This window comes from Ceratotherium simum, chromosome 23 (assembly GCF_057802395.1).
Source record: "Ceratotherium simum simum isolate JZ-2026a chromosome 23, ASM5780239v1, whole genome shotgun sequence".
NCBI lineage: Eukaryota > Metazoa > Chordata > Mammalia > Perissodactyla > Rhinocerotidae > Ceratotherium > Ceratotherium simum.
In genome coordinates, this window is record NC_141922.1 from 14,835,751 (window position 1) to 14,858,631 (window position 22,881).

The following is a 22,881-nucleotide window of genomic DNA, read 5'->3' on the forward strand; positions in this document are numbered from 1 at the left end:
CAGAGGCTCAGAATGATTGCTTCCAGCCAAACATTGGGTTGGTTTTAAATGTATTCTCGTCTTGTCATGTTGGTTTTTAAGTTTCTGTGTGTACGTGTTTGTGGGTGCACTTGCATGTGTGTATATGCTCCTTTCTAAATATGTAACCAACTATTTTTAATCATATGCATCTCTGAGTAGCCCAGCTCTGTCCAAAGTCTTTGGACTTGACCCAAGGCTGTAGTAGATTGGTCTGTTCTCAGCATTTTTCTCAACCTACTTTTTATCTACCTGAACTCTGGTAGATCAAAGTCCAGTTCTGGCCATAAAGTGATTGGGGAGCCTGCCTCTGCTCTGAGAAAGGCAGCTGAGATTCAGACAATCCCCCACCCCCTCTTCTCGATCTCATCGCTCTTGTTTCTTTCTCACTTGACACTTTTTCAGTGTATCAGGCATATTTTCTTTTTCAATCAGCTTTGTTGAGGTATAACTGACACACAATAGACATATTTACAGTGCACAATTTATTAAGTTTTTACATATGCACACATCCATGAAATATCACCACAATCAAGCTAATGAACATATCTATCACCCCCAAAAGCAGCCTGTGCCCCCTTGTAATCTCTCATTGCCCCCTTCCTATTATGTACTAGTTTGCATTTTCTAGAATTTTTCATGAGTGGAATCAGACAGTGTGTACTCTTTCTTTGGTCTGGCTTTTTTTTTTTTTTTTTTTTTTTACTCAGCATAATTATTTTGAGATCCATCCATGTTGATGCAGGTTTACTCATTTTTATTGCTGAGTAGTATTCCATTGTATGGATATACCACAATTTGTTTATCCCTTCACTGTGGATGGACACGTGGTCGCTTTAGTTTTTAAATATTACTAATAAATCTTCTATACTCATTAATGTAAAAGTCTTTGTATGGACATATGTTTTCACTTTTCTTGGGTGAATATCTAGAAGAACGTCTGGATCACGTGGTAGATACATATTTAACTTTTTTTTTTTTTTTTGGTGAGGAAGATCAGCCCTGATATAACATCCATGCCAATCCTCCTCTTTTTGCTGAGGAAGACTGGCCTTGGGCTAACATCCGTGCCCATCTTCCTCCACTTTACATGGGATGCTGCCACAGCATGGCCTGACATGCGGTGTGTCGGTGTGCGCCTGGGATCCGAACCCAGGCTGCCAGCAGCGGAGCGCACGCACTTAACCGCTACGCCACTGGCCTGGCCCCCCATGTTTAACTTTTAAAGGAACTTCCAAATTGTTTTCCAAGGTGATTGGACCATTCTACATTCCCACCAGCAGTGTACAAGAGGTCTAGCTGCTCCGCATCCTTGCCTGCACTTGGTATGGTCAGACTCTTTAACTGTAGCTTTTCTAATACATGTATAAGTGGCATCTTGTTGTGGTTTTAATTTGCATTTCCTAATGATTAACGATATTGAGCATATTTTCATATGCTTGTTTGCCATCCATATATCTTCTTCACTGAAGTGTCTGTTCAAATCCTTTTTCATTTTTAATTTTTTTTCTTATTGGTGAGTTTTGAGAGTTCTTTATATATTCTGAATATAAGTCGTTTATCAGACATGTAATTTCAAGATTTTTTTCCAGTCTGTGCCTGCATCTTTGGAAGAGCAGAAGAATTTAATTTTGATGAATTCCAATTTATCATTTTATTCTTTTATGGATCATGCTTTTGGGTCACATGTAAGAAATCTTTGTTGAATCCAAGGTCATGAAGATTTTCTCGTATATTTTGTTTTATAAGTTTTATAGTTTTAGGTTTTATGTTTAGGTTTATAATGCATCTTAAGTTAATTTTTGTATATGATGAGAGGTATGAAACTAAATTCTGTTTTTTTCTTTTTCATATCAAAACCCATTGTTCTAGCATCATTTGTTAAAAAGGCTGCCCTTTTTCTGTGTGTTGCCTCTCCATCTTTATCAAAAATTATTGTCTATATATGTGTGGGTTTATTTCTGTACACTATTTTGTTCCGTTGATATTTGTTTATTTTATATAAATACTATCCTGTTTTGATTTTGTAGCTTTATTATCTGATTATTTTGTATTATCTGCTTTTGAAATCAGATAATGTTGGCCCTCCAACTTTGTTCGTGATTTACAAAGTTGTTTTGGCAATCTTAGGTGGTTTTGTCTCCATATGAATTTCAAAATCTTCTCAATTTTTACAAAAATGCCTGTTGGGATTTTAATTGGGATTGTGTGAGAGAATTGCCATTTTAACAATATTGAGTCTTCTGACTGATGAACGTGGTATATCTCTCCATTTATTTAGGTCTTCTTTAATTTCTGTCACCAATGTTTTGTAGTTTTCAGTGTCTAGGTTTTGTACATCTTTTGTCTGATTTATCTCTAAGTATTTTCTATTTTTATTATTTTTGGTGAGGAAGATTGGCCCTGAGCTAACATCTGTTGCCATTTTTCCTCTTTTTGCTTGAGGAAGACTGTCCCTGAGCCAACATCTGTGCCAATCTTCCTCTAGGTTGTATGTGGGCTGCTACCACAGCAGGGCTTGATGAGAAGTGCATAGGTCTGCGCCGGGTTCCGAACCTGCGAACCCTGGGCTGCCGATGTGGAGCGTGTGAACTTAACCACTATGCCACCGGGATGGCCCCCAGTATTTTCTATTTTTGATGCTGTAGTAAATGGCTTTGCTATTTAAATTTCAATTTCTCTGGTTGCTTTAATCATTTCTCTTTATCACTAGTTTTAAGCAATTTGATTATGATGTGCCTGGCTGTAGTTTTTTGCATGTTTCTTGAGCTTGGTTTATTTTTTTGAGCTTCTTGGACATGGGGGTTTATAGTTTTTATCAATTTTGAATATTTTCAGTCATTATTCCTTCAAATAATTTTTCTGTCTCCCCTTCTTTCTCTTATCCTTTGGGGACTCCAATTATATGTTTATTTGGCTATTTGAAGTTTTTTCATAGCTCTTTCATGCTGTTAATTTTTATTTTTTTTTGTGAGGAAGATTAACACTGGGCTGACATCCGTGCCCATCCTCCTCTACTTTATGTGGGACGCCGCCACAGCATGGCTTGACAAGCAGTGTGTCAGTCCACGCCCAGGGTCCGAATCTGCAAATCCTGGGCCACTGAAGCGGAGTGTGCGAACTTAACCAGTACGCCACGAGGCTGGCCCTTGCATTAATTTTTTTAAATTCTTTTTTTCTCTCTCTGTTTCACCTGCATAGTTTTTATTGCTGTTCTTCATTAATTTTTTCTTCTATAACATCTATTCTGCTGTTCATTCTATCCAGTGTATTTTTTCATCTCAGACATTGCAATTTTCATCTCTAGCATTTTAACTGGTTCTTTTTTTATCTTCTATGTCTCTACTTATTTTTTTGAATCTGTGGGATACAGTTACTATAACCTTTAATGTTCTTGTCTACTAATTCTAACATCTGTGTCAGTTCTGGGTCTGCTTTGATTGAATGCTTTTCCTCCTGAGTAAAGGTCATATTTTCCTGCTTTTCTGCATAACTGGTAATTTTTTAGTGATATTTGATTGCATGCCAGACACTGTGCCTCTTACCTTGCTGTGTGCTGGATGTTTTTGTATTATAAATATTCTTGAGCTGGGTTATGGGATGCAGTTAGGTTACTTGGAAAGAGTTTGATCCTTCCAGATCTTGCTTTTAAGACTTGTTAGGTGGGACTGGAGCTGTGTTGAGCACATGGCCAATGTTTCCACTGAGGCAACACCCTTATGAGTGTTCTTTGCAATATCCTGTGCGTTACGGAGTTTTCTAGTCTGGCTGGTGCTGACAGGCACTTTTTCTGGCTCTGTGAGAGTGCTGTGTGATGTGTGGAGTTCCCTCTAATCTATGCAAGTGGTTCTTTCCCTGGACTTGGGTAGTTTCCTCACTCCCGCCACGCCCCGCAATGAGCTGAACTGTACTTTGCTGAATACTCGAAGAGAACCCTGCGCGTATCCTTGGGCTTCTCTCTCTGTGCAGATTTTTCCTCCCTGGTACTCTGTCCTGTGAAGTCCAGCCACCCTGTTCTGTCTGGATTCTCAGCTCCATCTCTTCAACTCTGGATGCTGGCCAAGCCCCGCCTGGCTTGCCCCTCCCTGTGCTACAACCTGGAATCTCGCTCAAGGCAATAAGCCAGGGCAATCACAGGGCTCACCCTGTTTGTTTCCCACCTCCCAGAGATCACTGTCCTTCACTGCCTGATATCCAGGGTCTTAAAAACGGCTGCTTTGTCTAATTTTTTTTTTTTTGTCCTTAAGGTAGGAAGGTAAATCTGGTCCCTGTCACTCCATATTGACCTCCCATTTGCTCAAATCCCAGGCTCTTCCCAGGAAAGGGTATGGGAGTTCAGGTCCCAGAATGTCCCCCAGGGGTATAGTGACATGACAAATAAGTTGAGCTTCCTGCTTCCCCCTATAATAGCTATAGCTAGGTGAAATAAAATTAAAATGCATTTCAAAATCAACCTTGAAGCGGAAAGAAATCCACCCAAAACGCACTGGGAGAGGAGGATATAGAAGATGGTGGAGCAGTGGATGGACCCAGTGGTGAGGGTGGCTCTGTGGCAATGATGGGCCCAGAAAACATATTATTCTTGGATGCCACCATCCTAGAGTGATCCTGAAAGTCTGAGACAAGTAGTCTTTTTATAATTTTGCTCTTGTCCATATTTGAATAATACAGCCAGAATGGTGGCATGTGGGGTGAAGCCTTAAAAAAGGCCTCTGTCAATGTGGCTTTGATTTCTCCACTCATCAGAAAGTTCCTGAAAGGGTCACTTACATCGTTCACTTATTCTTGACTGCTTTTTAATGAGGGAAATGACAAGCTTGACTAATTTTCCCAAATTTAAGGAAGGACTAAATTCTCAAACTCATGCCCTTTCAGTGCCTCCTGGTGAGTGGCATTTCCTCCTTGTCCTATAACCTTCCTCCCTAAGTGATTGCCTGCAAGTCTGGTCTGAGGTGCGGTGGGTCTTTCAAGTGAGACTAAACTCTCCGGGAGTGGGAACCCCTTTGTATTCCTCATCTGCATCTCCAGCAACAAGCACAGTGCCCGAGTTGGTTGTTGCCCAATGAATATTTTTACAGCCAAATCTGTTGCCAAGCGAAGCCTGCTCTGGATGTTTAAGTCTTTCCTGGTAGTGCTCCTGGTTCTAGGGAAGATTAAGATGAAAGGAGGAAAGCCAGTGGTTCCGGAGCCCCTACAGTGTGCCAGGCATTGCAGCAGAATCAACTCATAGGTTATTCCATTTACTCTTCATCATTATTCTACAACAAAAGAATTATTATTGCCTTCTGTTACTAATGAGGAAATGAAGGCTCAGAGTGGTTAGGACGCTTGCCTAAGGCCACACAGCAGAACTGAGATTTGGACTCATCCTTTTCATATTACTTTAAACTGTGTGTGGTGATGGGTTGTAATTAGTATTTTGGTGGTGAACATGATGTAATCGATGCAGAAACAGAAGTATAATGATGTACACCTGAAAATTTTACAATGTTATAAACCAATGTTACTGCAATAAACAAAAAATTATTAAAAAAAAAACCTGCCTCCATAAGCATCCTGGATATGCCAAGACCATTGACTTAAAAAACAGATAGCTAACATGCATTGAGCACTTACTGTGTGGCAGGCCCTGGGGACTTGGTGAAAAATGAGTGATTTGGGAGAAATGTTATGAGGGAGGTGGGAGAAGTGGGGATGGACACGATGATGATGAGAGACAGGTTGGGACTGGCTTTGAAGGGTGTTGTCCACCCAGCTAAGGAACATGGGTTTATCCTATAGGTGTTGGGGAACAACAGAAGGGTTTTATTCAAATGAAGACCAGGATTGGACTTATATTTAGAGAGAGCATCCAGCAGCAATGTGGAGGGCAGAGGGCAGGGGGTAGGGGGCAGGGCAAGAGGCAGGAGCAGCATTTATAATGCCACCTTTCGAAAGAGAGAGAACAAAGATGATGGTGATGAGATGGGTAAAGGACTGAGCACTTATGTGGCAGATACTGTGCTAAATGTATTGATGTGCTCACTCATTTAATATTTAGAACAGTGTTAGGAAGTAAATACTATTATTATCACCACTTTCCAGATGAGGAAACTGAGACACAGAGAGGCTAAGTAACAGTCGTCTGTATTATAAGAGAACAAGCCCTGAAGAGAGGTGCCTCTTGCTCTGAATCTTACGGCTAGTGAATGGCAGAACGGGGATTTGAAGCTACAAATTCTGGATCCAAAGCTGCCACTCTTAACCTCTCCACCATATGTATTTGTTTTCTCACCTACCAATCACATTGGATCACAGACTCTAAAGGAAGAAATCTTTCTGATCACAAAGCCACCTCCCCGCCGCTCCACACCCCTCCAGATACTCAGATCCTTCCTGTGCCATCTGCCTACACATCTCCAGTGACAAGGGACCCCTGTCCTGCCCAGACACCCTGGGACACGTTGTGACACTGGCATTATGAGAATTTTACCCTTTTTGTCGAGCTCTGGTGAACGTGGCCCACTGCTTTTGGTGCTTTCTCTGAGCCACTGCTGGCCCTTCCTCCCACAAACAGCACCTGAAGGTATAAACCGTGGCTGCTAGGACAATCTGGGACAAAGTCCACCAGGGATTTCAAGGAGTGTGCTTTGCAAGCAAAACATCGTAAGGTGGCAGGGCCCATGCTAATTGGCTGTATTTGAACTATAACAACATTCAAACCCAGCAAGACAATTAAAGCTGAAAATGATCAGCTGGGATTAAAAGGATTCAAAGGGTAATTGCTTCATAACAAGCTACATTGCTCCAAGTAGCAGGAAGGGTTGATGGAACTGGAATTAATTATGCCGGAATACTTGTTTATTTTTACAGTGTCTTAAAACCATTTGGATTTGGCCAAGTTGTGCCTTTCCCCAATCCTCTCGGCTTTGGTTAACTGCTGTGGATTTGTCTGCCAAGTGCATTCCTGCCGTTCCTGGAAACTATGGAGGCACGAAAACACACTCACCATTTATCAGTGTGATCAATCCTTTTATTGCCTTTGTAATAATGACACCGAAATTTGTATAGCACTTGTAACGTATTCAAAATGCTTTTACACCTGTTATCTCAGTTTGTCTTCACAACAACCCGATGAGATAGTAAGGGCTGAGATCCCATATGGAGATGATAAAACTAAGGCAGAGAGAAGGGAGCCATACAGCAGATTAATAGGAGTCCAGAGGGCCTGCCTCTGACCTGGGGGTTTATCCTATTGGACTAGAAAAAAGCATCCTGTTTGCTGGGTAGGTGGGGCTGAACACTGCTGTCATGAAGGGGAAAAGTCATTGCTGGGGTTCAAGTGGAACTTGAAACTCATTAATGAGTTCGCCATTTAAACCAAATAAAGTAAAAGAGATTATTGATCAGATAGGAAAGGTGCTTTTGGAAATGAGGTTGCTGCAATAAGGCCTGAGGAATGGACTCTGGTTTGGAGTCACTGGCCTTGGGTTTACGTTCTGCCTCTTCCCTTTCATCTTGTTACGTGACTATTCCTCTGGACATCTCAGTTTCCCCTTCTGTACCATGGGTCTACCAGTGACCTTCACTGGTGTTACAGCTGAGGTCAAATGAAACACTGCATGTGCTGGAACCAGACAAATGTGAGATACATTTTTGGGGCTGGCATTTTTCTGTCTGACGTCCCTATATTGTTTGACTGTGACACAACCACCAAAAAACCAGCCACATTTGCAGCTTGTTTCTCGAAAGAATTCACTCTCTATGTTTTAAGGTGTGTTTTTTTTATTTTCCCCTTTGGTGAGGAAAATTGGCTCTGAGCTAACATCTGTGCCCATCTTCCTCTATTTTGCATATGGGATGCCACCACAGCATGGCTTGATGAGTGGTGTGTAGGTCCGCACCCAGGATTCAAACCTGTGAACCCTGGGACACCGAAGCAGAGCATGTGAATTTAGCCACTACGCCACCAGGCTGGCCCCTTAAGGTGTGTTTTAAGGTATATTTTCCAATTATAATAGAATGACTTACTAGGACTTCAAAATGTAGCAGTAACAGGCAGAAAAGTCTTTTCTGGATAAACATAAGGCAAACCAACTACCTTAAACCAAACAGCACCTAAAAGATGTGCCTTCTAGTTCTGACATGTACATAATTTCTAGCTGTTGGTGACAACCCTGTCCAGGTTGGCCAGCCCTAATATTTGCTCTGGGGCTGGAATGTGCAAAAACACTCTCCTGAATGTGAAGCCATAGGATATAGAAAGGGCACTTGCTGATTTTGCAGTCCAGTAAAAGCCTGTCTTGGGGCAATGCGCTGTGGATTAACTCCTACCAGATGGAAAGCCTTGTTCTAGGTGTGCAGCATTTATGGTGCGGCACGCAAAATAAATAGGAGTTAGCTAGTCTCTCAGCAGGAGCTCAGAATCTAGTTGGGGAAAGAAGATGGATACACATGAAGTACTTATAATACTTAAGCTCTTGCCTTGTGCCATGAACCCGGCTGGGCCTGCTGTAAGTGTTACCTCTTTTCATCCTATGAGATGAGTACTCTTGCTTTTATTGCCATTTTATAGCATGGGGAACTGAGGTTCAGAGAGTTTTAGGACCTTTTCAAAGACCACTCAATCCATCTGTCTCCAAAGACCACACTGCTACCACCTGGCTAGTCATGCTGCTAAACTCAATGGGTGGGTGCTTCCAGCCAGCCCTGAATCTGGTTCATCGTCCCAAATATCATTACCTGAAGTTCAAATGAAAAGATTTCCTACAAAAGAATTCACCTTAAGGAAAGGCAATGAGATGACAAGGGATGAATGACAGCGACCTCTGGGGTCCGACTGGCCTGGGTTTGAATTCCGGACCCAACGCTTATAACCTGCAAATTGTTGAGCCTCCTTGGAACTCAGTCTCCATGTTTCTGTAAAGGAGGGAGAAAGTTCTCACTTTCCACAAGATAACTTGTGGAAAGCACTAGCACAAAGACTGGCCAATACGTGGCTTCTTCATCCTCCCTCCTATTTAGTCGCTGCTCAACAGCTTCCTTGGCCATGAGGCCCCCGCCCCACCATACTCACCCCTGGGTGCCTTATCCACTCTGTCTTTATAGATTTCATTCAAAAGGTACCCTGCTCACCTGCTTTGAATGTTGCTGGCTTCTGGCTTCCCTTCTCTGATCTCTGGTGTGTTCTTGGTCTTGGAGAGATTCTACCTGCCCACCTTCTTGCACGGTCACTGACTGAGTCCAACTCTCTACCTTGACAGTGGCCCTTAGAACGTGGAAGTGTGTTTACATTTCACAAATGTGTTTGAATTCCCTGGACCTGGCATTAGAGAAACCACAGCCTCAGCGTAATATCCTGCAGCCTGACTCCAGCTCCCAAACTGCTCCCGTGAGATGCCATTGCTGTCAGAAAGTTCGTCCTTAAGCTGAGCTGAAACCTGGCTGGATGGCTTTGAGCTGAGGAACTCGGACCTGGTATCGCCCACCTGGATTCAGAACCACCTGTCAAGAGATGCTGAGCTTGTTTCCGAACGTTTTACTGTTATAAATAAAGCTCCAAGCACAGGCTTGTGTGTCCTAGGAGAGTGTTGCTGGGATATACATCTCGCAGAGGAAGTGCCGTCTTGTGGGTGTGCACACCTTCAGGTTGGCTAAGTGCTGCCAAGTGGCCCCCAGACTTGTTGCAAAAATTCACACTCCCATCAGAGTCCATGTAAATTGTGATTCTTCACGGCTTACCTATTCTTGGTATTGTCTGACTTTTAAATTTTTGCAAATCTGGTGATGTGAAACGACATATTATTATTGTTTGAATTTGTATTTTTCACACTATTAGTAAAGGTGAACATCTTTATATGTGTTTATTGACCAATTGTGTTTCCATCGACTTTTACTATTCTTTGCTCATTTTTTATTGGATTATGTATTGTCTTCCTCTTGATTGCCTAGGAGTTCTTTACATATTCCATATATATGTGTATATATGTGTGTGTGTATATATATATGATTATATATTTTGGATTATATATATTCTATTGATTATATACATTGCAAAGTTGTTTTTTTTTTTTTACTCCACGTGTTATCTTTCATGTAGTTTACGGTGTCTTTGTAAGAAATTGTTATATTTAATGGGGTCAGATTTCCCATTTTGTCCTTTATAGTTTGAACTTTTTGTGATTCTTACTGCTGCTCTATGTACCTATAATAACAGGGAAGCAGAGGCAGTAGTGGGGGCAGGAATAAGTGGAGGATGATGAAAAGGAAAATTCTGGCAGGAGCCCCCTTGAAAGGGTTGGCTGTGAGTTTTCTTTTCAACTTTTATTTTGAAATAATTATAGATTCACAGCAAGTCACAAACAAATGTCTTAGTCAGCTTGGGCTGCTATAATAAAATACCATAGACTGGGTGGCTTAAACAATAGACATTTATTTCTCACAGTTCTGGAGGCTGGAAGTCCAAGATCCAGATGCTGGCAAATTGGGTTCCTGGTGAGGGCTTGTTTCCTGGCTTGCAGACGGCTGCCTTCTCACTGTGTGCTCACAAGGTGGAGAGGGAGAGAGAAGCAGAGAACGAGGTGGGGAGAGAGAGAGAGAGACAGAGAGCAAGCTCTGGTCTCTCTTCTTTTTCTCATAAGGGCGCTAATCCCACCACGGGGGACCCATCCTTATGATCTCATCTAAATATAATCACCTCCTAAAGGTTCCCCCCTCCAAATACCATCACACTGGGGCTTAGGACTTCAACATATGAATTTTAGGTGGGCACAAACATCCAGTCCATAACAAATGTACAGGGAAGTTCCATGTATCCAGCACCCGGTTTCCCCTAATGGTGACATCTTGCCTAGCTAAAGATCAGTATCAAAACCAGGAAGTTGACATTGGTTCAATTTGAAGCATTTATTCAGATTTCACCAGTTTCACGTGCCCTCCTATGTGTGTGCATGTATGCATGTGTGTAGTTCTGTGCAATTTTATCACATACATGGAATCGATTCACCACCACCACAGTCGAGATACAGAGCTGCCCCATTACCACAGGGTTCCCTCATGCTATCCATTTCTCGCCTGTGATTCTTGTTTTAAAGTATCTTAAAGATGCTGCTGGCTAAACGCATTTTCTGCTTCTCCGGAGGACTTCAACAGAGTGGATTTAAATCCACAAAGTCTTGATATGTATACAATATACAACACAGAATGAGCACAAACTCTGGACTCTGGCGTCCCTGGGTTTGAGGCACAGTACACCTCTTCACCAGCTGGGCAACCTTGAGTCACCCCCGAGCCCTGTGGATGAAAGGCAGGAGGGACAGTACTCTCAACAACGTGCAGCATTGTTGTACAGGGGCCAATAAGTGCCTAGTGATGGGTAGTTACTGTAATCGAGGTTTTCTCCTTTGGCACCAAACCCATTACCCTGACTTTCTTCCACATGAACAGAAATCATGGTTGTTCTCGTCCCCTCTTGCCAACCCAGCTGACAGAGCATCTTATCTGGGATGCTCTTAATTGCGTTTTAGTTTTCCTCCTCCACTTTGCCCCCCAGCAGGAGTGGTGACTGTGGCAGAGGCCTCCTAAGCTTGTTAGCCGGGGTCTCACGTCTCCCTCCCCTTCGTGTTTCACACATGCTTGCCAGGGAAGCTGCTGGCCTTTGTTGTCTGGCTGGGCCAATCCTCCCCGTGCCAGCGCCGATGTGCTGGGTGCGCTTTTAAGAGGAACGCCAGGGCGCTCTGGCTTCTGATCTGAGCAGGGAAGGCTGAGCTGGGGGATCCGAGAGCATCCTTCCTGGGGGAGCAGCTATTCTGGGAAACGAATGCTGCAGGCATCTCATTAGCATAATCTCTGGAATTAATGGCTTGATTGATGGTCCACGTTTCCCTGCGGTTTTCTATAAATGATAATGTATTAAAACGAGATGGAGGAAAGAAAACATGACACGACATATATTATTTAGGTGTTTGCAGAGAGGCTGACACACAAATACACACGATTTATCAATAGTCATTTTTTGCATGGTGTTCTGAGCCCCAAGCCTCCACAATGTGGAATTAATTTCATAGCAGGTGATTCTAGACTATGTCACATGGGCCATCTGTAGCTTCTTCATCTACCTTTCTGCTGTTACAATAATTAATCATTTCCGGGACTGGCTTGGCCCTGGAAAGTCCATTCTGGCTGAGAGCTCTATGAGAGTGGGTAGCGTTGGAGTATTTGTTTTGAAGCAGGTGTGTTCAAATATTTTTCTTACTCACTTTTATCTACCCACACCTGTGGCTCAGCAGCTGGGTGGGGGCTGCTTCAGAGAGTGTTAGATTGTTGTTACTGAAACTGTTCATATTCTTCCTCTGCAGTTGAAGGAACCAAGTTCAGAGAGGTTACTTGAATAGTCCAGGGTTACACAGCTAATCTGAGAGAAATGAGACCAGAACTCAGGCCTCTCTATTTTTCATGGCTTGGTCCTTCTGGTCATTGGTCTGAAGTGGTTATTCCGTGGAAGGAAAGGAATCTCACCAGAAATGATAAGAAGATAGCCCTAGGAACCCTAGGAGTAGCTCAGCGTGGAACATTTGGAGTACACTTAAATTAAATGCTCTAAGTCCATGATTTAATCATTCCAGAAATCAAAATATCACCATGCTACAGGGTAGAATTAATGTTAGAGGAGATTGAGTCCTTGAAGAAATGTGAGTTGTTGGTCTACCATGCTTGCTGTTAACAGTGGGAGAGATGAAACACCAGGCCATTTCCTTGACAGAGATGCATTCACCTACTGACGTTTATTGATTGATTTATTAATGACACAAATACTTATTGATTGACAGTTCATGCCAAGCGCTGGGCTAGGTGCTGGAGACACAATGGTGAAGCCCCTGCATTCATGGAACTGATGTTTTAGCGGAGGGACGTACAATAAAGAATTAAACAAACAAATACAAATTGGGATAAGTGCTCCAAAAGAAACAAATGAGGGGCAGAGACAGAGAAGGATGGGTGACAATCTTCCCTGTGTGTGTGGGGCTTTAGATGGGGTGGTCATAGAAGGCCCGTTTGAGGAAACTGCATTCGAAATTGGATCCCGAAGGCTGGGAGCTGAGCACGCGACAAGTAGGAGGGAGAGAGTCCTAGGCAGAGGCCCTGGGCTGAGAAAGAAGATGAGCAGGGCAGAAATGGAGCCAGGGATGGGGAGACCGGTAGCGAAGGAGTTGGGAGATGTAAGTGGGAGGCAGATTGTTCCAGGCCTTCCCTATGGGTCGTTTTATTATCCCCATTTCCCAGATGAGGAAACTGAGATGCAGAGCAACAGTGCAACTGCTGACGGGCACACAGGGGTAAGTAGCTGGGCTTCTAACCCAGTTCTGACTCCAGAGTCCAGGCTCTAAGCCAGAGGTTGGCAAACGATGGCCTGCAGGCCAAGTGCAGCCTATTGTCTGTTTTTTGTAAATAAAGCTTCATTGGAACATAACCACGTCCATTTGTTTATTTATTGTCAATGGCCGCTGTCCCACAACAATGGCAGGACTGAGTAGTTGTGACAGACACTCTATGGCCTGCAGAGACTAAAATATTCTCTAGCTAGCCCTTTAGACAGAAGGTTTGCTGAGCCGTGCACTAGCCTGTATCCTCAGTGGGGAGGGATCATGTCTACCTTTCTCCTGGTGTTTCCCCACAGTCACCCAGTGACTGATATTAGCCAGGATCCAATAAGCTTCTGCTGAATGAATGAAGAATGGGAGGTGGGTGCATGGAACCCAGCAATCAAAGGGCCAGAGATTGGGTAGACAGGACCAGCATGAGATAAGAAACACTCGTGGGTGAGCACAGGCTCTGCTTGGATGCAGCAGGTGGACCAGTTTGGCCAGAAGGGAGGAGCAGGATGGCAAGTTGCAGAGACGCCCTGGGTCTTGTGGAAAGCCTTGAATGCCACCCAAGTACCAAGACTTTTAAGTGGCTGAGTTAGCAGTCACAAAGGCTCTGGAAGAGACTTGCTTTTCCAAGAGGGAGATTGTAATTGGTTATTGATGTCCTATTTGTATGCTAACGCTGCTCGGTAAAGTAACTAAACCGTAATTAACGCTCCAGCTTCTTCTGAAAAAAAAAATAGCCCACTGAAATGTCAATAGATTTCATATAATAAATTATTAAATAATGAGAAACACAGGGAGTTAAGTTTCTGAGCTATAATCTATTCAGGTTTTATTAACTATCATTTATTAAAAGCATCGACAGTGTTTGCATTTTGCTTTTGCCATTTTCTTGCCAGCTCGAGAAATTTTTGGAGTCGGAGTTAGTGTTGAGTGGAAAAATATATTGTTTGCCAGACATCGTCTGTCTGGAAATCAAGACAGTGTTACCTCTGTGGTCTGACTTCTCACCTCTTTGTGTCAATGTTAAGTCAAATAGTATGGCAGCACATTGGCAGACCTTATGCTATATGGAAACCAGGATGAATAACATTATGATGCCAGTGAGATTTATTTGGTAACAACAAAAATATGCCAGGATACTTTGTGGATGAAATTCTTACTCCTGTATGGCAAATTCTGCCGGAGGGAAGAACTTATTCATTAGGAATAGGCGTGACAGGGATGCCCATGTTCATGGGCTCTGGAATCAGACTGTCTGGGTTTGAATTCCAGCTTCACCTTTTAGTAGATGTGAACCTTGGACACAGCTCTTCTGTGCCTCATTTTACTCAACTAGAAAACAGTGAAGTGAGCGATACTTAGTGTGTAGAGTTGTGATGACTAAGAAAATGCATGTAAAATGCCGTGTACAGTGTCTGGCACACATTAAATATTTAATGAGTGTTAGGCATTATTTTAACTCTTTAAGATTTAACATGTTCAAGGGCAATGACCCACAATGAGGCCAAATGGATTGTTAAAATTTTCAGCTTTAAATTTTTTCTTCAAACATCAGTCAATTCATTGCTAATTTACCTAGCCCTGTAATGTGTGTTTTGGGAAGATGCTAAAAGAATATAAGCTGAGATCATCCTGGCTGTCAAAGAATTTGCAATTCTTGATGAGGAATCAGCACAAAGACAACCCAGGGTACTATTGACTAGAACTCACTTGTTCATCTATTGGGCACCTACTCTGTAGCAGGGACTAGGTTGAGTACTGGTGACCTAGAAATGCATCAGAAGAACATTGATCACAGTCTGGTGGGGCCTGTAGACAAGAATTTCAGTAAGGTGTGGGAGAGTCAGTATTAGAGATGTTTCCCCAAGAAGGGAATTAGGACCTGAACTTTGGGTTTTAGTCCTGGTTCTACTCATTCTAGGACTTCAGCAAATTTCTGGGCTTAATTTCCTCATTTTATGTTTGAGCCTGAGACATAAAAGACGTTTGCCACACCCAAGGACTTGCTCCCTAAGAATGCATAGTTCTTACATAGAACCATTGTTCAACAATCAAATGATGGATGATGAACTTCCAAAAAAATACATTTAAGTGATGAAAGTCATATAGGCATGATAATCACACATAATCCCAGCATCTTAATATCCTAACTCCAACTCTTTATGAATTTTTCTTTCTGTCTTCTTTATTTTCTGTCACGTTTTCAAGTGTAGTTTTAACTGTAATTCCGGTCAAATTATTACACACATAATGATTTTTTAGGACCATAGCTATACAGAAATAGATGTCAATCATAACATTCAATTCAGAACACACTCTCATCATTGTTTCATGCCCATAGAATTTGTATCCTTGTGTTTTCTTTTTTGATTTGGCATTACATAAACATTTTGATGTTGCTGCTCAGTTTTAATAAATATTATTAGTATCATCGTTACTGTCGTTGAATGTATGAGTTGCCTGGCTTTACATTCTGTCAAATGCTTTACATTCTGTTTTTTTTTGTGTGTTTCTGTGAGGAAGATCAGCCCTGAGCTAACATCCATGCCAATCCTCCTGTTTTTTTTTTTTTTTTTTTTTTTTGCTGAGGAAGACTGACCCTGAGCTAACATCCATGCCGATCTTCCTCCACTTTATGTGGGACGCCGCCACAGCATAGCCTGACAAGTGATGCGTTGGTGCGCTCCCAGGACCCGAACCTGGGCTGCCAGCAGTGGAGTGCATGCACTTAACTGCTATGCCATGGGGCCGGCCCCCTACATTCTGATTTATTTCCAACTATGTGAGTTTTCCCAAGAGTAAAGAAACTGGGGGAGCGGGCAGAGTCCAGGGAGGCAAAGTCTCAGACGGCCCTGAGCACTTCTCTTGGCCTTGGCCATGAAGAGAACGTGTCAGAGAAGTGATGCTCTGAGAGTCATAGCTGGCTGACTCGACCAACCTCTTAACCACTGTAGGTGCCACATGTGTATATTTGATGGCAGAGATGATATTGCAGCCATCATGTTAGAATAATTTTTTAAATTAATAGACTTGATTTTTAAGGGCAGTTTTAGGTCTCCAGAACAACTGAGCAGAAAGTAGAAAGTTTCTTGTACTCCCACTCCCACTCACAGTTTCTCCTATTGTTAATATCTTGCATTAGTATGGCATATTGGTTACAACTGATGAACCAATATTGATACATTATTATAAACTGAAGTCCGTAGTTTACATTAGGGTTCACTCTTTGTGTTATACATTCTATGGTTTTGACAACTGTATAATATATGACATGTATCCACCATTACAGTATCACGCAGATTAGTTTCACTGCTCTAAAAACTCCTGTTCTCCACCTAATCATCCCTTGCTCCCTCTCCTTAAGCCTCTGGCAACCACTGATCTTTTTACTCTCTCCATAGTTTTACCTTTTCCAGCATGTCGTATAGTTGGAAGCATACAGTATGTGGCCTTTTCAGATTGACTTCATGCAGTTAGCAATATGCATTTAAGGTTCATCCATGTATTTTCATGGCTTGATAGCTCATTTATTTTTATCGCTGAATAATATTCCATGATATGGCTGTACCACAGTTTATTTATCCATTCTTATATAGAAGGACATCTTGGTTGCTTCCATGTTTTGGTAATTATGAATAAAGCTGCTATAAATATTTGCATGCAAGTTTTTGTGTGGAATAAGTTTTCAACTTATTTGGGTAAATAACAAGGAGCATAGTTGCAGGATTTTATGTTAGAATTTTTGTTTTTATATTTTTTAAGTTAAAAAGGCCTAGATATATCTTTATTTTTTTCACGTTCTCTACAAAGTTATACAAGAACAGTTATACCTGAACATTTCAATGGCGGCAGGGAGTATCTAGGGGTAAATATATCAATTCATACTTCCTTGAAACAGTAAATAAGGCAAACACCCTGACATGTACACTCCATAAGGACTTATCAGATCTAAATGTTTCAGTACATACTGTTTTAAAGTAGACAACATCTGTAAACTTTGCTCATTTTGCCATCCTACACGTTACAAAACTTTCTCACCAAGGAGCATCTTTATCATCATATGTGAAAAATGAATAAAAATTCATATAAAATAAATATTCAAATAGAAGTTAAATGTGTGACCCACATCTCATTTTTTCCTGATTATTTTTAGACAGAAATCAGTATAATGAACACTAACATTTTCATGACTCTATTTTAACAAATATCAATATTTTGCTAGTATTGTTTTATCCATCGGTCAGTTTTTTACTTCATTATTTTAAATTCTGCACATTGTATTTACATTATTTGTAATGGCTGCCTTTTATTGCACATCACAAAGAGTAGATTATGCTCCTAAAATTTTTCCACTGTTGGATAATAAATAATAATACCACAGTGGATATCTTTGAGACTAAAGCTTGTTGATGTTTGATGAAGACTAAAATGTGAAACCTTTCTCTTCCTCCCACAAGATCTGATACAATGAGTGAGAGGTGCTAGGGTCAGAGGGATGGAGGATAAGATATCAGCCATATGGATTTCCTAATACTTTTTTCCCTGAATTGAACTTCCTATCTCTTCTTGCTCAATCTAGAACAAAACAAGGTTCCTGGAAGGCAGCATGGAGAAAGGGAGTCCAACATATGTGTGAAGACTCTTGTTGGGCTCCCTCTCCCAAATGCACCCATCAGCTGTGGGCTTCTCTCCCACTTGGCGCAACACGAGAGAGGGGAGGATTCTGACTCTTCTAGGGTGTAAAATTTCCCCCCATACAAAGAACCCAGAGGCCTGGGTGATAAATGGCTCTCCTTACAAAGATTTTGGATTAATCCCCAGGTGGGGGATTTCTGAGTCAAAGAGTGAATGCAATTTTATGGCATGGTGCCAAATTGTTTTCCTGAGGAGCTGTACCTCTGTATACTCCTACCAGTCATGAATGAAGCTGCCCCAACTTTAAATTGGCCAAAGTGCATAAATACCTGGGCAAGTGTATCTAGCATCATTGTATTTCAATAATAAGACCACCAAGCAGAAATCCTTGACAGTTCCCTGGTAGAGCTTGCCAAAACCCAACTAATCAGATTGGGTATTAGCACCCTTATGCACAGAGTGGGGGCTGTCTGAGTTAAATCAGGCACCAGTTGGAAAGCATGAAATTACTGACTTTGTTTAAATCTAACTGCAATTTATCTGTAAGAACAGTACTGAAAGGTGACATTTGTCTTAGTGAGTTTCCCATTCATTTCCGGAGCTGGAGTTCATCAGTCATGCAGCTCAAGCGCACGATACATGCAGATGAATATTTATTATAGATGATGGAGTATCCTTCTGGCAACATAATACACTTCATTCACTTGAAAAGGGAATTCAAACAGATCCATGATAGACTGCTTGTGCAACTGGAGGGGCATTTCACCTCCCTTTGGGAGAAATCCATGGAGAATCCACCATTTTGGTGAAAGGAGAATCCACTTGGTTAGTGTCCAGGTGCAAATTGGTTTTAAAACATTAGTTAAATTTAGTTAAGTAAATTTTATTTGGAAAATAGTTGCTATCTTAAAGCTAATTCATTAATGGTTGATGAGAAAACCAGTTATATGCCTGAATTCAGTCAATAGTTTTGAAGCATATTGGCTGTTTGAATGTAACTCTTTGTTTGAATCTTTTTAAGTTTATATGCGAAGATACAGATTTGGCCTGATTCACAGAGTTTCTGTGCACTCAAAAAGCATCTTAAAATAAAGCATACATTTTCAACATTGATCTCACACTGGAGGTTAAGTGCTTCTTTCTTAGGAAATGCAAGATCAAAGACAATGAAATGACAGGAAAAAATATACTCAGAGCATCATTTTTTCTTTTTAATTTAGAAGCCACTCCCCTTCCCAGGGGAGCTGAGCAGAAAAATCACTAGAAAAATAGCTTCCTTGTGCCCATTAAGCTACCTTTTGTTTTCTTTTGATGACCGATGGGAGTCTTGTTCATTAAAATTGCATGGATGCCTTCTCCTTTCCTCCCACTGTTTATTTACACATAAAAAATAGATGATTTCAAGGATTCAAACATCATGCTTGCTAAGGCTGCTGAAAACCTCCATACAAACAGTCATCTCTGTTTGCAGAACGATTGGGAGTTTCCAAAAATATACTATGGTGTATTCAAGTGGGTATATTTGTGGAGTGTGGACAAGGCTGGATATCTGAGGAAAACCAGTATTACAACACACCTTCCGTATCTTGTTTTAACAAAGAAGAATCACTCTACCTTCTCAGTCTCCAGACACATGCCTTTCCCTTAACGTGCTAAATGGAAGTTACAGGAAGCGCAGTGAGTCTGGGGAGACTAAAACCAAAAGTACTGCCATTGAGGAAGATTAAACTCAGCTTGACCTCCAAGGCTGATGGACAAATGATGATTAGAAAGAAGATATGAATATCTAAATTGCATTCTATCTCTATTACCATCCAATGACATTACTAAAATTGCTGTTTGATAATTCATCAGCGTGAAAATGTGTCCACTTATCTCTGGCTATAAAAACAATCATTGTGGGCCGGCCCCATGGCTTAGCAGTTAAGTGCGCGCACTCCACTACTGGCCACCCAGGTTCGGATCCCGGGCGCGCACTGATGCACCGCTTCTCTGGCCACGCTGCGGCTGTGTCCCATATACAGCAACTAGAAGGATGTGCAACTACGACATACAACTATCTACTGGGTCTTTGGGGAAAAAAAGGAGGAGGATTGGCAATAGATGTTAGCTCAGAGCCGGTCTTCCTCAGCAAAAAGAGGAGGATTAGCATGGATGTTAGCTCAGGGCTGATCTTCCTCACACACACAAAAAAAATCATTGCTTCAGCCCCTCTGTGCGGGTCTTGCCAAATTATCGTGGGCAGATGGTCAGATCATTGAATTAGGCTTGGGTCCAAATCACCTCTGTCTTTCCTCTCTCTCTCTCCATTTCTCCTTTTTTCTTCCTATCTGCCCAACAAGTATTTACTGTGTCCCTGCTACACGTTCAACACTGTCTGGTTTCTGGCTGTTCCACTTGCTACTGGTGATCTTGGCCAAGTCACCTGAGATCTTGGAACCTTGGTTTCTCCTCCATAAAAGGGGAATGAAGGGGCCGGCCCGGTGGCGTAGCGGTTAAGTTTGAGTGTTCCGCTTCGGTACCCCCAGGTTCGCCGGTTTGGATCCTGGGCGCGGACCTACTCAACGCTCATCAAGCCATGCTAAGGTGGCATTCCATATAGAAGAGCTACAACTCCGCAACTATGACACACAACTATGTACTGGGGCTTTGGGGAGAAAAAAGAGGAAGATTGGCAACATATGTTAGCACAGGGCCAATCTTCCTCAAAAAAAAAGGTGGAGGGGAATGAATTCTGCCCTGCTTACCTCACACAGTTGTTGAGAAGCTCAAAAGTCAAAGCATTTTGTAGGCAGTAAAGTGCTGTAGAAACATGAAGATCCAGGCCCCACTTGGGTTGAACAGTATTCATTTATGTATTCATGGAGCACTCACTATGTACTAGACAATGGGCTAGGTTCAAGGGATGTGAAGATGAATAAAATGTACTCCCTGTGCTTCACACTTTTTCAGTCTAGTTGGGGAGACAGATATGTAGACTAGGGGATGTGGTGTCGGGAAGACAATCCTGTACAGACAAAAGAGCATGTGACAAGGTACAGAGATGGGGATGGTGAATGGCAACTAAGGGGTCATCTTTTTCCCTGTGAGCATTGCTGTGTTTGTTTGTCTAGACTCCACCCCTCTTACCCCTTCTAAAACCCGAGCCTCTGCATTCCCTGTGACCTGGGCCAGCCCAGGTGGGACCTGCCAAAGTGATCTTGATGGATGCTGTTGCTGTTATGGTATCATCATGTAGCTGCTGGTGAGGGATACAGGTGAAATAGAGAAGCTGACTAACAGTGTGCGCATGAGAATGACATGGGAAGATGCTGATTCTCTACTATTGGTCCCTTTTGCTGGTGATTTGGTGAGCTTCTGATGAACTGGGCGACCTGACGAGCTCTGTTCAGATCATGGACCTACTTGGTCCCTAGGAAAGAGAGGCACCTGCAAGCACTTCTCAGATTTCATAGCTGGATCTCTCCTTGGCCCCAGGACATAGACCTTGTAGTATAACAAGCAGGAGTGGAGTCAAACGGACTGGTTTCAAGTCGCAGCTTCGACACTCACTATCTAACTCTTTAAGCCTCCGTTTCCTTATTTGAAAATGAGAGTGATAATCACAGAAGCAGTCTCCTGGTGTGATCACCCACCACTTGCTGGTGGATAATAGACTTGAAGTGCTCAGTGCAGGGCTCAGCACATAATAAGCACTTAGTAAAGTTCTTCTGTTGCACGGATTACTTGTCTTCTGGATTCTGAGAGAATTAGCAGGGGAAAGAGGAAAAATGGCCCTGTCTTCTCCTCTTCTCCTGGTACCACCTGCTTCTTTCAAAGGCAGAAATGCTTTTTTTTTTTTTTTTTTTTTTTAAGCAAAACAGCAGTCAAGAGAGAGGTATTACAGCTGTTACACCAGCTGCTGGAAATGAAATTTTCCTGCAGGTGCTTCTGTGCAGTTTTCCCAGAGGGTGTTTCCAGGCTGTACTTCCTAGCCTGTGGAGTCTATAAGGCCTTCTTTCCAGCTGGGCAGGCTGGCTTGGGCTGGGTAACAAATTACCCCCCAGTCCTAGTGGTTTGTAACAACAAAGGTTTATTTCTTACTCATGCTACCTGTCTACTGGGAGTTGGCAGGGGATGCTCAGACCATGTTGGTCATTCAGGGGCCCAGTTGATAGATGCTCCATGAATTTCAAGGAAGGAAAAGGGAATGGGGTAAATCTTGCATTGGCTTTTAAAGCTCTTTCTGGGAGTGACACAGATTACTCTCGCTCACATTTCACTGAACAGAGACGGGAAGGGCAATCCCACATGTATCTGGAAAGAGTGGAGAACTAGAAATATTTGGTGAACAGCACTAATGATTCCCAGGGCCTCCAACAGCCATTTCCTCTTCTTCCTTGCTAACGGAACCCTGACTTTATTAGGGTGACAGTGTGCCAAGCTGTAGGGGACAGATCACTATTGCTCTAATGTAGTCAAAGCAATGTCATTCCTCTTTGCCAGTGATTGGTCTAGACTAGAGATGAACATGTGACTCAGCTGTGACCACTACCCTGCTTGTGGGCTTCTGGGAAAAAAATCTCTCCCTGATAAAAGGAGAAAATGGCACAAGGAAAGATTCTTTTGACCTTTCTCTTTTTAAAAATTTTTCTGCCTGCTATGTGTGGATGCAATATTTGGAGCTATGGCAGCCATTCTGTAACAATGAGGGAAAGACCTAGGAAATTGCAAAGACACCAGCCAATGTAGTGACATTACTGTGCTGCTAAACCAAACCTGGAATGACTTACCTCCAGACTTTCCATTGTGTGAAATAATTAAACCTTTATTTAAGCCCTTCTATGTCAAGATTCTGTACCTACAGCCAACAAAGCTGAATCTCATTCTAACTAGTAGG